Source organism: Arvicanthis niloticus, chromosome 13 (genome assembly GCF_011762505.2).
Source record: "Arvicanthis niloticus isolate mArvNil1 chromosome 13, mArvNil1.pat.X, whole genome shotgun sequence".
NCBI lineage: Eukaryota > Metazoa > Chordata > Mammalia > Rodentia > Muridae > Arvicanthis > Arvicanthis niloticus.
In genome coordinates this window covers 44,115,048-44,127,826 of record NC_047670.1, presented here as the reverse complement: position 1 = coordinate 44,127,826, position 12,779 = coordinate 44,115,048, and the positions used below count along the sequence as shown (strand labels likewise).

General features: G+C 42.6%; 1 long non-coding RNA gene across 2 annotated transcripts in view; it reads right to left on the bottom strand.

Annotated features, from left to right (window-relative positions):
* The window catches only part of LOC143434096 (uncharacterized), a 68,212-nt gene that overhangs the window by 48,049 nt on the left and 7,384 nt on the right, over positions 1–12,779 (bottom strand). For both annotated transcript variants that reach the window (XR_013103321.1, XR_013103320.1), the window contains exon 2: positions 9,630–9,774. This is a non-coding gene — a long non-coding RNA (uncharacterized LOC143434096). The remainder of the gene's footprint in view (positions 1–9,629; positions 9,775–12,779) is intronic.

The following is a 12,779-nucleotide window of genomic DNA, read 5'->3' as shown; positions in this document are numbered from 1 at the left end:
GTTTCTTTGTCTGGACTTCTAGCTGGGAACATGACACCCAAAATAAAGACAGAATCCCTAAATTCCTTTGCAGTTAGTGTGATTTGCGAGACTATTTGAAGCAAGAACATAAAAGTCAATCAAAGTGTCAAACACAACTTCTGAGACAAAGTTCTGAAAAATCAGAAAAGACATTCCTTCCCTCCATCTTTTTCTTACTGGCTGGAGTTTGGTTGTGGTGGCTGGAAGTCAAGCATCCATGAGCAGAAAGCCCTGCTATGTGTAGAAGAAAGGAGACAGAAGTTCTGAAATGCTGGCATACCCTCCAGTGGCCTTTCTTCAATTTTAGAGGAAAAAAAAAAAGTGAGGTGCTGACTTGCCTGAGCCATTAGTTCTTATGGCACCCATGACTCCGGCATCTCTTAGGTGCTCTTAGGAGCATGGATGCCTCCACTTTCCACCTCCTGGGTGGGAATATTAGGGCAGGAGTTTGGGAAGCTGTTTTCAAAAGCCGTGGCTAACACTCACACTACCGATTCAGTTTTCCAGCACATCCACACACTCAGCCTTGTGATAACAGAAAAAGTAGTCCCAAATGGCAGGCTTTGTCAAGGACTTGGTGAAGGCTTAGAAGGCAGATGTAATGAAGCCAGGGAAGAAAGTAGAGCCACTAACTGACATGCCAGGATTTAAAATGATTTTTGACAGTGTGGAACACTGGATGAGAGCCAAGCGGATGAAATTTAATGGGAGCCTATAAAAAAGCAAATCAAACTGTCCTTTCTTTATTGAAGGAAATATAAGATGTCCTACTCTTTGACTTCTTAAATTAAAAAGAAGAAATGTAAAATCACATATTTTAAAGCAGAGCAAAATAAAGCTATGGACCATTCTTAATCATAGCTAGCTAAAGAAATGGGAGAAGAGAAGCTTGGGAAATGACAAAGAGGGGAAGCAACTTGGTGTGATAAAGAGAAACAGAGTCAAGGACAGAAAAGAAGAGAACTGGGAATGCAGCTCAGACCAGTCTGCAGATTAGGATTTTAGATGTCATGAGTTGGATGCTACAGGGGCTTACTGAGTGCCAGGCACCACATGGTGGCCACTCTGAGCTCAGATACACAATGAGTAGCAATTAGAAGCTGAGTGAGACTCCCAGAGTCACACACCTAGCTAAAGGTAGGAGCAGGATCTGATTCCGGAGGGTTCAGTGACCCTCCAGTGCTCTACCAAACCCTTCTCTGATGCTGCCTGTCTTAGTTAGGATCACTGGTGCTGTGACAAAGCAGCATGACCAAAAGCAAATTGGGAAGGATTCATTTCACTCACAGTTCCATACAACATTCCTCATTAAATCCCATAAGGGCAGGAACTCAAGTAGCACAGGAACCTGGTGGCAGTTGATGCAGAAACCATGGAGGGTGCTGGTTAGAGCTTTCTCACTCTCCTTTCTTAGTGAATCTAGGAACACCAGCCCAGGAATGGCACCACCCACAATAGGCTGGGTCCTCCCCCAACCAATCCCTAATTAAGAAAGTGCCCTAGAGCCAGCTCTTTTGCAGGGGCAGGGTAGGGGTGGGGTTAAGAAGGTAGGTTTTATTTGGCTTACACTTCCAAATGATGATCCATCATTAAAAGAAGTCAGGACAGGAACTGAAACAGGGCTGGAACCTAGACACAGGAACTGATGCAGACGCGTGTTCCCTGTGGCTTGTTCAACATGTTTTCTTATAGAACGCAAGACCACCAGCATAGAGATGACACTACCTGTAATGGGCTGAACCCTCTCCCATCAACACTAATAATTAAGCCCTATAGGCTTCCCTACATCCCAATCTAATGGATACATTTTTAAATTGAGGTTTTCTCATCTCAGATGACTCTAGCCTATGTCAAGTTGACAGAAAACTACCCAGCACACTCATCTACAGAAATATAGTTTTTTTCAAACCACAATATATATGATACAATTCTTTTTTCATTAACTAATTTATTCACTTTATTGATTGCAGCCCCCAACTTCTTAGTTCCTCCCTCACACAGTCCTTCCCCTATCATCCCATCCCCTTCTCCATTGAGAAGGGGGACCAGCCTCCAGGGTACCAACCCACCCTGGCACATCAAGTCACTGCAGGATTAGGCACATCCTCTCCCACTAAAGTCAGACAAGGCAGCCCAGTTAGAGAAATGGGATCCCATGGGCAGAGTCAAAGACAGCCCCCTACTCTAGTTGTTGGGGGAGTTGCATGAAGACATCTGCTATATATGTGCAGAGGGCCTAAGTCCAGCCCATGTATGCTCTTTGACTAGTGGTTCAGTCTGGGAGCCCCATTGATTAGATTGTTGACTTTGTTGGTCTTCTTGTGAAGTCCCTATCCCCTCTGGGTCCCCCAATCCTTCCTCCAACACTTCAAGACTCCCTGAGCTCCAGGTAATGTTTGCTACAGTCAGATTTATAGAGGCAAATTCTCAGTTGAGGTTCCCACCTCTCAGATAACTCTAGCTTGTGTCAAGCTGACATAAAACTATCCAGCACACTACCCCACTCCTGTTAGAAAATACTTTCCAAAAAAAAAACTGATTTTTTAGGAAATAAAAGAGTCGTGGGGGCCACATGATCACACAGAGATGATCAGAAATGTGACCAGATGCATCAGCTCCTTCCTAGTTCTGTTGTCCCCAGCCTGCTCCATCCTATGATAGAAGCCCCTCTGAGTTCAGTGGTCTTGATGCTTTGTGTTTCTTGCTCAGGCAAAACAAGGAACTCTTCACAAGTGTGCCACATCCTGGCCTGTACATCCTTGTACCAAGATTTACTGTATCAATAAAAACAAATGACCCCTTTGGAGCTATAGGAGATTTCAATGGAAAGTCTACAAATTAGAGGGGATATGGTTCTCAGGGCATGTCTAATTCTGGAGTCTTCCCAACCCTAGAAGAGTCTTCCCAACCCTAATCTCGGGTAACCAAAGTAGCCCTACTATTTGTGGTGTGATTCTGTCTTCTTCCAAAGCAAACCATTTTCTCCCTTGTTGGACTTCTATCAAAATAATAAAACAGTGGGATAATCATAAAGCATTCATTTGAAAGCACTTGGAATCTAAAATAAACCGCCATTTACAACAGCCTCCTGACTTATAAAGACATCACAGGAAAAGTGCCTTGTGTACCAACCTTCCCACTCTCCTTCAACAAGTTGTTCTACACCAGAAGCAGGGGCAGTGTCAGAGGACACAAGCATACAGTGGGGATAGTAGTGGTACATCAGAAGGACAGAAGCAAAAGGTGACAATGGAGAAGGTACATACCTTATCACTTATTTCTTTTAATCGCCGCATGGTTGTAGTGTCCCTGCTTTATAAAGGAGGGAACAGAGAAGTGATTACTGGGCACTTGGCCCAGCCTCATTCCTGGGACAATACTAGCATTCAAGCTCACATTTATGTGGCTCCAGCATCCATCCTGTTCTCCTCCACACTGCCCTGGACTTCTTGTTCACTTCCCTGGCCTGTATCAGTTATGAGAGCTACTCCCACCGTTATGGAACGCTTACAATGTACCAAGAAAAATTTCATGTGCACATTTCAATTTCCCCTAACAATAACCCTGATAGGCAGTTTATTCAAAAAATGTTCTTAGTTACAGATAAGTGAATCCTAGATAAAACAAATAAAAGCAAGCCAAGAGAGGAAGAGGAAGTTTCTTCACAGGTGACGATAAATGAGGACAAAGAGCACAGGGACTTCAGGCACAGCTGTCTTCAACAATATCAGCAGAGGCATCAGGGCTGACATCCGACTGTCTTAACCTTGTTCATCTTCAGTGTTAGCTTGACTGGATTTAAAGTAATCTATAACACAATCTCTGGGCTTCTGTATGAGATAGGTTTATCTAAAGTGTGATGGCTTCCTTTGGTTGTCAACTTGACTACATCTGGAATGCACTATAATCCAGAAATGGAGAACACAGCTGTGAGAAATTTTTTTACTTGGTGTATTAAGGTTCTTTAGTGCCAAAGAACTTATAATCTATATATACATACATACAGCTCAGACATCAAGCCTTGTAGACTGGATTCTTGGACTTTCCATAAACAGCCAGACATTGTTGGATTATCTGATTAACTAGATTACACTGAGGTGTGTGTGTGTGTGTGGAGAGAGAGAGAGAGAGAGAGAGAGAGAGAGAGAGAGAGAGAGAGAGAGAGAGAGAGAGAATTCCTGATTTCTGTTACTAGAGAATCCTGACTAGTATGGGAGACCACTGGAGTCCCACATTAGTCCCACATTTTAAAAAAGAGGAAGCTCCCAGGTGAATCCAAATTGATTGTTCTCTCTCTCCCCTCCCCTGCCCTCCTCTCCCCTCTCTTCCCTTCTTCCTTTCTGATTTCTGACTCTAAATACAATGTAACCAACCTCCTCACACACTTGCTCTAAGACTTGCCCAGGTGATGGACTATATCCTTAAACTGTAAGCTAAAATAAACCCTTCTCCCCTTGTCTTAGTCAAGGTTTCTATTCCTGCACAAACATCATGACCAAGAAGCAACACACGTCCACACTACTGTTCATCACCACAGGAGGTCAGGACTGGAACTCAGGCAGGTCAGGAAGCAGGAGCTGATGCAGAGGCCATGGAGGGATGTTACTTACTGGCTTGTTTCCCCTGGCTTGCTCAGATTGCTTTCTTATAGAACCTAGGACTACCAGCCCAGGGATGGCACCACCCACAATGGGCCCTTCCCCCTTGATCACTAATGGAGAAAATGCCTTACAGCTGGATCTCATGGAGGCATTTCCCCCAAGGGAGACTCCTTTCTCTGTGATAACTCCAGCTTGTATCAAGTTGACACATAAAACCAACCAGTACACCCCTTCTTAAGTTGCTGTTGTCAGATATTTTTGTCATAGCAAAACAAATAACTAATACATCTTGCCTCCATTTACACTATATCTGAGGGCTCTCACAAGTTCAGCAGGACCCCATCCCTTTTGCTTTTCCTGGGGTTTACTCCCCTTCCAGGTTCTTTCTATGCAATAGGCAAGATAGCTGTCAGAAACCCTTCTACATAGCCTTTCTTTACATAGCCAAGCAATGTCTTCATAGTCAAGGGCAATCAGCAACATTCCATACAGTTTAAAAATCCTGATATCCTAGGCTTTCTTGACTATTGCAATTTTTGGAATAATACAGTATATATGTTTACAAAAGAATTTGGCTTAAAATCAATTATTCAAATTATATAAAAAGACTGAAAACCAGAACATGTAAGCACACCACCATCTACAGCCACACAGTTTATTATAGCAAGATTCCATGTCAAGGATAAGACTCCAGTTCAAAAACTTTCTGAACAGATTTGGAAAAGAAAAAAAAAAGCTAGAAAATGAGGATAAGAATATTTAAAGTGAAGTCTACAAACCAAGATGAAGTTCAAATAGCTGGATCACAAGGGTTGTTCTGAAGTAAAAAATGTTCACATAGCTGAGACAATTCTTTGTATCCCTGAGGAACAAGAGGCATAAGATAAGAATGAATCATTTGTCGAGACTGAAATTCAGTCCCACACCTAAACTGAAAACTTTGAGGATCTCTTTATATCAAACTTTTAACACATGGGATAAATTAACAGACTGTTAAAAAAAAATTAGATGGCTATACCTTCATGTGACCAAATGTCAGGTATCAGTGGATGAGGTCCTTAGTATCCATATTAGTTATTTATGTCATTCACTGCAAACAAACACCTGACCAAAAACCAGGTGAGAGGAGAGATATATCAATTAAGAATATTTGCAGGTCCCCCTGTCTCACATAACTCTTCTCCCAATGTGGAGCTGATATTGAAATGTAAAGTGGAGGAGGAGGAGGAAGAGGTGGAGGGGAGGAAGTGAGGGAGGGGAAGGGGGGGTGGATTATTCCAGGTGAAGTCTACAAACCAGGATGAAGTTCAAACAGCTGGATCGTGAGGGTTGTTTTGAAGTAAAAATATTTACATAGCTGAGACAAATTCTTTCTGTTTCTGGAGCAACAAGAGGCATAAGCTAAGTATGCATAGTTCATCATGACTCTTTGAACTTCAAAGAGGAGAGTGACTTTTAAGTGAGGAGAGGTTTACTTCAGCACACGCCATCACATCAGATGGCTCCATTAGCTGGCGGTTGTTATTTCTCACATGTCAGCAGATCAAAAAATGGAAAAGTTCTATACTAAAACCCAAGGTGGGTAACATCAAAGGTCCACTCTTTGTAATCTACTTCTGTGAGCCAAACCCCATGTTCCATAGTTTCACAACCTCCCCAAATAGCACAAGTGACCAAGGGTACTAACACAGGAGGTTATGGGAGACATTTCAGATTCCGCTCATAAGAGTATCTCATATCCTCAGCTCAGAGAACATGTAGCAGTTCTTTACTGCTTGTCTTTGTATTTCTACTTTCCCCACCCTTCCCACAAGTACCCAGCACCCTACTGGGAGTAGTAGAGAAACAGCAAGACAACCATAGACTAAATAAGGGCCACATCAAAGAAGGCCATGGTACCTCCAGAGATTGATCCCCAGATCCTCCATGAAGGGACTACTGGAACAACCCTGACTCACTGAGACCAGTGTAGCAGTTACGGCTCCCTAAGCAGACCACAACCAGGCCATGGATACCTATGTTCCTACAAAACCCTGGAAATCCAAAGACTTTGTTAGTCTACATCTACTTTAGGGTGAGCTATTGACACTTTTGACAATATAACTTTCTCACATTCTTATCCATTTGATTCCAAAGGGCTCCATGGGCCCAGTGGCCATCTGTCATTCTTGTCTTTTAACTCTTTAGCATTGGTTACTAGTAATTTGAACTTATTTGCTTCAGTAAGAGAAGTACATTTTTTTTTTCCTGAAGCCAAATTATCCAGATGTCAATTGGTGCCACTTTAATTAATTCAGAAAGTGTGATGGCTAGTTTTTGACAACTTGACATAAATCTAGACATACTTGGGAAGAGGGGACCTCAAGTGAAGATTGTGTCTATCTGGCCTATGGGCATGTCTGTGGGGCATTTTCTTGATTGTTAAATGATGTAGGTGGGTCCAGCCTACTGTGGGTGGTACCATTCTTAAGATGGTAGCCCTGCGGCTAGGTCACAAAGGTGCCTGAATGTCAGTCTTGGAGCAGGCCAGTAAGCAGCTGTCCTCTGGTTTCTGTTTCAGTTGGTGCCTTAGCTTCTTCCCTCCTCAATGATGGACTGTAAGTCATATGCCAAATAAACCCTTTCCTCCTCAAATTTGCTTTGGCTCATGGTGCTTATTACATCTTATCATACCAATAGAAAGCAAACTAGAACATAAGGACATGCCCTCTATTGGTCTCTACCATGAGATTGAATATTAATCAGCATTGTCACTTGAGACGCATCTACCATATTTTTTTTTTTTTATTGTTTAGGAACAGAATCAGCATCCTGTAGTTCTCAAATTCCTAGACCCTCTGTGCTTTCTTTGATCTCTCCACAACATATACTCTTTCTTGTAGGGTTGTGGGTCCCACATCTGCTCTGCCACAGGGCTCAGCCACTTGAGGAGGCAGGACGCAGGAAGTTTGACCATGCTTACCCTTTTCTGTTGCCCGGCAGGTGTTGGGCCATAGGGCAGCCCCAAGAACACCACTCTGGGGGTAGGAAAGCACAGTCTGAGGTGCAGGACAGCTGGAATTGGTTTGGGGATCCCCAGGCCTGCGACGAGGCCAGGGCATCTGGTTCTCCGGCTCTCGGACACCCAAGCACCATTGTATGCAGCAGAAGAACTGAGAACAGAGTAGGGGCCCAAGGGCTGGATCTAGCACAGGACCAAGGAGGAAAAGAGTGGCTGTGGCTGGGAGCACAGAGAGACCTTCTTCGGGAGATTAGATGGCAGCTCTGTAGTCAAAGGCCTTCTCCATGGCTCCCCATGATGGATCCCAATGAAAAGAGTCAGTCCATGGTTTTAAGACATTTATTGTCATGGTGGAAAGTGGATGAGTAAAACCATACCCCATTTCTCAGTGTGGGCCTGAGATTAAATACCTTTTGCAGGGAGGAGTGTCTGGGAAGGAAAGGTTATTGGCTAAGCCTCCAGGCCTTTTAGGTACCTCATTAAAATGGAGATCTGTCTTGAACCTATGTGACCACAGGTCACATCCTCTACCTGTGGAGGGGTTTGGGACATCACCCTTATTTGACTGATACCCACAAATCTATGGAGGGCTATGGCTAGTGACAGGGGCCTGGTGCCCAGGAATCAAAGTGCCTACCGTCCCTTCAGAGTCCCCAGAGCTTCTAGGCTTAGCTCAACCGGGAACCAGGCCAACCTTCATGGTCCCACACTTTCCTAAGCCCAAGTCCCTTCTAGGATTTATTATGTAGAGTCGACAGAAAGTCAGGTATTCCAGTAACATTCTGTCTTATGACCTCCTTCCCTAGAGGCAAAAGTTCATTTAGTACATTGTCTCTTTGTACTGTGTCCACTGGTGGCATTTTTTATCACATAGATTACTTCTCAGTAATAAAAGTTTCCATATTTTAATTCTTCAATAACACTTTTTGTTTTTCACACCCAACCTCCGGAAAGCATGCCACACAATTTAGATAACCACAGCAGTACCTCAGTTAAGGCCAAACTGATGATTCAGTCAGTTTAATCTAGCTGCAATAAGAAGCCCCAAGTTATTACAACTAAGGCTTATTCCTTGCTTCTATCCATATTGTCTACAGATTGGCTGTCCTTTTCCAACATACTCTGTTCATTTTGGGGTTCAGACTGAAGGAGCATACAGGATCTAGCTCACACTATGGTGGCAGACGGAAAGAGGAAAGCAGCCATTTGGTTTTTTCATTGCTATAACCTGGATGCTGAGTATCTTCCAAAGGCTCATGGGCCTGGTTTCCAGGCAAGTGCTTCTGGGAGATGCTATAGATCTTTAGGAGGCAGTGCCTCATGGGAGGTTCTCAGGTCATTGGCAGTGTGTCCTTATTGAACATTGTTGGACCACAATCTCTGCATTCTTTTGCTCTTTGACCCATATACTGAATACCTATTCTTCTGCACACTCTTCCATGCGCTGTGTTTGCCAGAGGAACGGAGCAATGAGCTACCTGATCCTGAGATCAGGACCCCAAGACCTATACACAAAATAAGTCTTTCTCCTTATAACTTAGATATTTTGCTGTAGGAAAAAAAAAGCTGGCAAATACATTTTTCTTCCAAGTAACAGGTGTACTTCTTAAGCTCCAGGGACCAAAGTTATTCCAGTATCAAACTAATAAAAATGGGTGAAGTTTCTCCTTCTCACAGAGAGAAGCAATGGGGAATCTGCCCAAATCAATGATGAGAAGATATTTTGAAGACAATAATATAATATCCCCAGCAGTGTGCTAGTAAATATTTAATAGCTGCCTCTCTGGGGGAGATCAGTCCTGACACACAGCAATCACCAGTGTTCACTGTGGTCAATTTACAGCCGATAATGTGATAAAGTGGGCAACTGGGGAGAAATGTACGATCGGCTCTGGTGAACCAGAGTGAACAGACTACAGTACATTGTTTGTTCCACCAATTCTACATTAGTCATTTATTAAACATAAACTGCCCAGTACCTGCCCCCCTCCCACTATGGAGCGTACCTGCAGTTTTGCCGCAGATGATGACATAGGAGGAGACTGCAGACTCAGCATCAACCTGTCCCTTGATTGAGATGCATATGTGTAGCAGGATGAACACTGAACAGTCCAAATTCCGTCTTCCTGTTCTTTGCTACTTCTGTCTTAACTGCACATGCAACCAGAGAATAAGGATGTGAGATGAAAATAAAAATAATCTTTGGTCTCTATAAATAAGATTTAGTCCCGGGTTCCTCATTTAGCGAGATGCTTATTATGGATTTGGCTATCTTCCCACAAAAATAAGGTAGGAATTTTTTCAAAGACCTTTAATTCCAAATTATTCCTGGTAGGAGTTGCTTGATAAGGATATGTCTCTATTTTTTGCATGTTTATAATTCGCCAATAAAAATCTTATTTAAAATGTTCTTGAATTTGGAACTGTCTCTCACATGCCCTGAGACTCAGGTTCTGTTTATCAAAGAACACCAGGGAACTTGTTACATGGATAGGATTCATTCTTCTGCTGATGCTTTGGAAGTTGCTTACATGCTTTGAATTTTTGCTTTCTGTCTTTAGGGTGGGGTCCTAAGCCTACATCACAAAGCCAGTGTGAAGCTTAAATACCTGACATGCATAAAGCACTTGGATAAGTACTTCACACGTGGTAGTTACTCATAAAGAATGATCAGCATTCACAGCTGACGACACTGGTTAGAGCTATATTAGGGCACAGAACCAAACGATTTCGAGTAATTATTTCAATTAGCGTAAATAAGGCCTTACTTAATGGCCTCCATGTACACAACAGGTTATAACTTCAAATACAATGGAAAATAATAACTTCTGCAGCTCTCCTGGAAGCATAGATGTTGCCATCGTTTAGCAAAACTACTCTCTATTCATTAGTAAGTTATAGCTATTATCTCTAGCTTGGCTCCAAGGACAAGGCCAGCACAAAGTCTGAATGCTCTGCAGAGAGAACAACTCTGACCTCTGTTGGGTGGACCCCACAACCCACCTTAGGGAGAAGGGAGAGCTCACTTAGCCTTGCCAGTCATCTTTACTGCTTCTGTCACAAAACATCAGGAAATGTCACCTCTGTGACTATGGACCATCCTGAAAGCCATGCAAACACATTTGCCCAGTGTAACACTGCCCACTTCATGGTGTCTTAGACAGACATTACAGAGAGATAAGTCTATCAACCAGAAAAGGGAGCCCATCAGCTCCCTGGAGGAAGTCGTTTATTCTTCCAGCATTGCTATGAACAGACATAATCATAACTTCAGGCCACTTAGGTATCTGAATTTAGAAATAATGATGGGGAAATAATGATGGGGAATATATTGATGCTGATAATGATAGTTGAAAAGTGGTTTGAGAGTAGCTCAGGTGTGGTCACCCATTGCTCTGTTCTGTAGATGCTTGGGTATGTGGGAGACTCTTAACCATACATAGTATATTGATTCTTCAGAGCTCTTGCTCTTTTTCTCATCCTCTGCAAACCGTGTATTAGCTTCTGATACTGTCATAATATTCCAGAAGTAACATTCACATACAGCAAGACTTGGGAGACTTTGAAGCAATATATAAGGAGACAGAAGCTTACTTAATTAGGTATTTCGAAGTGAAGATTTACCATTCCTTGTATGGCTGTCTTCACATACTTGGGGTGCAAATATGGTTATTTATTTGCTTTTTGCATTAATTCACAAGGAAATCTTGCAACAGGAACAAGTCCACACATTTTCAATGATTTCTTGCTTGCATAACAGTCCAAACCTCTCGCCGGAGAACAGCTTCCCCCACAGCTCCAAGGATCCTTGGGGATACACCCTGATGTTCCTCTCTTCCCTAAATGATGGGTTGCTAGACTCATCCAATAAGGATTGTTTGTCCCAGTGTTCCCAGGACACCCCTAGGTAAGCCAAATTACCTCCCTGACACCTCTTTTGATACAGGTAAGAAAAAAAATAGCACTGCATTAAAACTTTATATTCACTAGTGCATTCTTCCAGATTGGATTGTGTGAAACAGATGAGCCAAATGTCACCCCCAGGGTTTACTAGATGCCACTGAAATAAAGAGGATCTGCAAAAACACTTTCATATTATTATAACAAGTCATAAAATGGAAAGTGTTCAAAGGCATCAAATAGTTTCTCTAAGATGTGTAATTGGTGCTCAATACATTTGTTATTTTGGATTGTGTCTATATTTAGCAGATGCCCTACTGCTGTTTTACAGAATAAACAAATGGATGGTAATGATATCAATCGAATGAGCACCTTAAATAGGCACATATCTTCGCTTCCGTTTGTGTACTAAAATCCATTTGTTGTTTGCAAGGTTACAATTAGTGGATATTCTGTAAATATTTCTATCATCAATGAGTCATCATTTAAATTGCTAAAGTGGAGAGACACGGCCTTACTACAGATGTTATTAAGATGAAATATAGTTTAGCCCTGAAGATACTATTCTTATGTCTATGCGAATAGCTGCCTTGGTGCTCTGCTATGCATAACCCTGCCTTATTTATATACATCTAAAGGGACAGGAGACCTGAAGAACTGATTCGCAGGGTGCATCAACTGAATAGAATGAACTGACTGGCTAATGCAGCAGATATGGGCTCTTATTTCTCCAAGACTCCAGCCCCCTCATTCACCATGATACCATTCAAGTTCCTGCCTTGTCAGAGAGGTTCATTTTTCCCACAGGGGAGTGCCCTCCAGGCAGGATGTGCTTAGAACTTTGTCACAGCTCAGGAGGACTCCACAGCCCTCTCAACAATCCTGGAGCAAGAAAGCCTCTCAAGACAAAAACCAAATGTTCTTTCTTTCTAATGAGGTGAATACATAAGCAGCAGCTTTAAGACCCAACTTTTCAAGTGCTGTCTTTAAAATATCAAGACATAAGTCAGCTCTCTCTGTTAAGTAGCAGTATTGTGAACTGAGAATTGTTTTTAATAGTCTGTGATTAAAAAGAGGAAAAGGATAAACATGGAAGGAGGTTTAACAGAGCCAGGCCAGTCAGTCAACATGTTCTCCAGAGAGGGAATGAGGATTAAAAAGAAAAAAGATGCCTTCCCGTCTGGGCCCAAGCACTGAGCAGATCCTGGGCAGGAGCTCTGCACCCGATATCATAAAACCCAGAGTATGCAGGCCTC